General features: G+C 32.6%; 1 pseudogene; it reads left to right on the forward strand.

Moving 5' to 3' along the window:
* Nucleotides 1-1480: 1480 nt before the first annotated feature.
* Nucleotides 1481-4234, forward strand: LOC107781236 (acyl carrier protein 1, chloroplastic-like; annotated as a pseudogene).
* Nucleotides 4235-4561: the final 327 nt, after the last annotated feature.

Raw genomic sequence — 4561 nt, forward strand, 5'->3', positions numbered from 1 at the left:
CGGCGTAGAAACATAAGAAAAACGAGCGCAACACAACCCAAACCTACCAACTCGATGCAACTCAACACAGCTGAACAACACATAAAGAAGCAGAAATGGAAAAACAGGGTATAACTCTCGGAACGACTGGCCGGGTCGTTACAAATAATCTGCTCCAAGATCCATGAGTGTGAAATTTTCAGTAGGCTTCCATGGCTCTTGTATTTTTCTTTTTAGGTTGTAATGGAGGATACGTTTACCCATGAGTTTAATGATGAGTGAATATTTCCAAGGTTGATAAATGCGTTGGAGATTTTTGATTTGTAATTTTTCATTGATTGCTTCCATATCTTGCGTATGTGGGTGAGCCTGCTCTAAGTCATCCATTGGGGAGTCGTATGGCATGGGTTGAGTGTGGGGTTCCTCTTGCTGCATGGGTATGTGAATTTCTTTTGAATTCACTAGTAGCATATCTTTGAAGGAACATGTAGGCTTTTGAGGAGTTGGAGGAGTTGTAGTAGGCTGTGAATGAGTCCCTACACTATCCTTATTATTAAAGTCTCTGTGATTATGAGTGATGTCTGGTAGATTTGGAGGAAGCTGTGAAATTTGATTGGTGTAGTGTGAGAGGTTAGTCATAATTTTTGGTAGCATAAGTTTTTGAAGATGAAGATGAAGAGGACTTAGAGAGAAGATAGACCTTCTCTCACTTCCAAATTCCCCCTTCAAAAGAGTTATCTGTTCAAATGAAAATTTATTTGTTGATGCTTGATTGCTAAACTTAGTAAAATATGACTGCATGGGTAACTTATTTGTCCTGAGGCTATCGTTTTGTAATTGTCAGGGCAATAATAACATATAAATGATGGTTAAAAAAAAGTCATGAGAAATAATAGAGAACAATATAGCATGCAAGAAAAACTTTTTTCCCCAAATGAATTAAGTTATATTTTTCTTTTGATGTAAAGCATAAAATATCGAAAATACAACTAACCATACAAAATAATCAATTAAATCCCGAAATAAGAGAATTTTAATCGTATCAAACGTAGTCTTTATCTGATTTCAAGCAAAATGTTGTACACAATTAGGACGAGAATGAGTTAATTAAGTTGTTGCAAAAATAAGGGTTCAATCCCTAGATATTGAGTTACTTTTGTTAAGGAGTGTTTTATCTTCAACGTGGAACTTTCCGATGCGACTCCGAATTTAGTCGAGCCTTTATATATGAATACGGAGATCGGGGAGAGAAAAGAAATGGGTGTTGCACGTGGTCAATTTGACAAAGGGAGAATCGAAACAAAACATTAGCCAGCAAGCAGAATCCCAGCTATGTCACATAAGAAAGGAACATATAATTTGGATAGGATTTGCAGGCTGCTCCGGTAAATATTCACCACTCGCCGGATCCTACCTCTTCTTTCCTTTTCTCCACCACACAAATTAATAATGCAATGTGCTTTTTTTTTTGGTTAAATAATGCAATGTGCTTTGCTTTGTCAACTTCTACATAATAGTATATAATACTAATATTACTGTGCAAGTTGCCAGGTCTTTTTTTCTGCTTTTCTGGATAACTAGTGTTCAAATTGTCAGTCATCTTTGAATCTTGAAACAAACTCATTATCTCCTCAGTACAACCCCTGCATTTCTTCTCTTTCTTTCTCCTATTCCTATTTGTTCATAAAATGGCTAGTGTTTCAGCTACTTGTCTCAGATTTGGGTGTTCACTCAATCAGTCGTTCAAGACATCACAGGTTATTGATAAAAACTTACAAATGGTTGTCATTATCTGCTATTATACTTTGCAAATAGGTTGAAGCCTTTGGTTGGGATTTTCACATGATTAATTTTCTTTTGCATTATTAATGTAGCATGTACTGACTACTTCCATTCCTAATTTGTGGTGCAAAAATTGGTTTACATAAATAAATAATTGATTGAATCCTTGTGCAGATAAGCGGAGGAAATGCAGGTCTGAAGTTGGTTTCTGTAGGTTGGGCAAGGACTGCTGGTTTCCCTTCTCTCAGAACCTCCCGCTTCCGTGTTTCTTGTGTAAATCTTCTTTTTCATGCCCCTCCATTTAATCTTGTATTTACGCTCGGTAATGTAGCATTTGTATTAAAAAAATTAAGTCCTTAAAAAATTAAATGAGCTAAAACCAGTATTACGTACCTGATCTATTGACCTTACAAAATCTAGAAGTGGCAAAATCAACCGTTACTCTTTCACCTACTCAAGTTTAAACAGGTTGGGTTATAACATGCTTGTTGACTTGATTATTCAACAGGTTGAATTTGAAATGATTCATACATACCAAATCTAATTTAAATTTTGAGGTTATATAAATCTGAAGGGAAAAAAAACTTAAGTTAATCATTTAGAAAAATGCATTAGTTCTTTTTTTTCCCTTCAAAAATCAAACCAAAAAGGGGAGGTTGGACATGTGGGTAAATTTCACAAATGGTCATATAACTATGACTTTTTTTCACTAAAGTCATATAACTTTGTTTTTTCACATAAAAATCATAAAACTTTCACTAACTCACACAAAAATCATAGTGGTCGGAAATAAATTTTCCGGTAGTATTTTCTTATTTTACGTTTTTTATTTTTTATTTTCAGTTTAATAAATAATTACCCAATTAAAATAGAAGAAATATGAGTATATTTTTAACCGCTCCTAAAAATAATACCACCGAAATATTTTATATATATATATATATATATATATATATATATATATATATATATATATATATATATATATATATATATATATATATATATATATATATATATATATATAGAGAGAGAGAGAGAGAGAGAGAGAGAGAGAGAGAGAGAGAGAGAGAGAGAGAGAGATATTTTGGCTAGCAAATGCAATTAGTTTCGATCGGACGGTTGATTTTATATTTTTTTCTTAAAATAGGAATGGCCCAACCCAACCTAACCCAATACCCATATACGTAAGTTAAAATAATACTAAAACTGAATTCTTTCCCCATAAAAAAATTAGTTCGGAATGCATGAGATTCTGACCAAAAAAGTAAAGAAATAAAATGTATAATTAGAGAGCACTTGAAATAAAAATGCTACCAATTTAAATAAAAATCTTTTAAAAAAAAAATAAAAGATAGAAGTATCATGTTTTGAAGGATTTATTATTCACTTTTAGTATTATTTTAATTTATATGTATGAGTATTGAGTCGGGTGGGCCAGGTCGGGTTGAATCATTCCTATTTTAATTGGATTATTATTTATTAAACTGAAAATAAAAAATAAAAAACCACAAAATAAGAAAATACTACTAATATACTACAAAATAAGAATATATTTTTCGATCACTATGATTTTTGTGTGAGTTAATAAAAATTTTATTATTTTGTATGAGAAAACATAGTTACGTGACTTTGATGGAAAAAAGTCATAGTTATATGATTTGTGTGTAAAAAAATAAAGTTATATGACTTTAGTGGAAAAAAATTATAGTTATATGATCATTTATAAAATTTATAGACTAACAAACTTTATGCAAGTGGGGTCATGATACTTTGTTTATTTTAAAAAATTTCTACTACATGGTGGATTGGGGGAGAAAGGAAAAGGGGATAATGAGACTCGAACGCACATCTATTATTATATGAGAAATTTTGACTGATACCATTAGATTATAAGTTAAGGTAATAGTTGGGCCATGGCATATTTGTTGATTTGATTTGTTTCAACCCACAGGCAAAGCCAGAGACGGTTGAGAAGGTAATAAGCATAGTGAGGAAGCAACTCGCTTTACCTGCAGACACTAAAGTAAACGCTGAATCTACGTTCAATACGGATCTCGGTGCTGACTCTCTTGACACTGTGAGTACTAATTTATATCTTTTACTTATTGATTTGCTTCTGCAATTCCATGCACATATGTAGAATGATCCAATTACTCTGTAAATGTCTGTGACGAGCAGGTGGAGATTGTGATGGCACTAAGAAGAGGAATTTGGCATTGCAGTAGAAGAAGAGAATTCTGAGACTATTGTAACAGTTCAAGATGCTGCTGACTTGATTGAAAAACTTGTTGAAAAGAAAGCAGCTTAATTATAGACAAATAGGATGGAGAAATTCGAGACTTGAGAGCGAGTTTATCTCAATTTTTATTGGACTGATTGTAATTGATATTCTTGGATTGCAGACCATTGATATCATTCTTTTTTTGCAATATCTGGGGGAATAGGTATCTGAATGATGACTTATCTTTCATACTTTTTTCTTATTATTCCAAGTTTCCCATGTTACTAATTAGATTTACAATGGTATTTTATTAGTTATATTAACTATTCCGATAATGCTTCTAATAACCTCCAATAATACTTTGCTTCAGACAAAGTTGTTAACGTCTACTGATCTTTCGTCTAGTTGTATTGCCAACTGTGACAATAATGGAGATGAGTGTGCAGTCGTCATGATTAATTATGTGAAAGTTTTGGTATATCATTTTTGTACGAGTGCCTTGTCACTTTTATACATTTAATCATCTAATCTAATGCAAGGGCAATGCAGGGGGCAGGGTGTTGCACTACAGGGACA

Source organism: Nicotiana tabacum, chromosome 4, assembly GCF_000715075.1.
Source record: "Nicotiana tabacum cultivar K326 chromosome 4, ASM71507v2, whole genome shotgun sequence".
Classification (NCBI taxonomy): Eukaryota; Viridiplantae; Streptophyta; class Magnoliopsida; order Solanales; family Solanaceae; genus Nicotiana; species Nicotiana tabacum.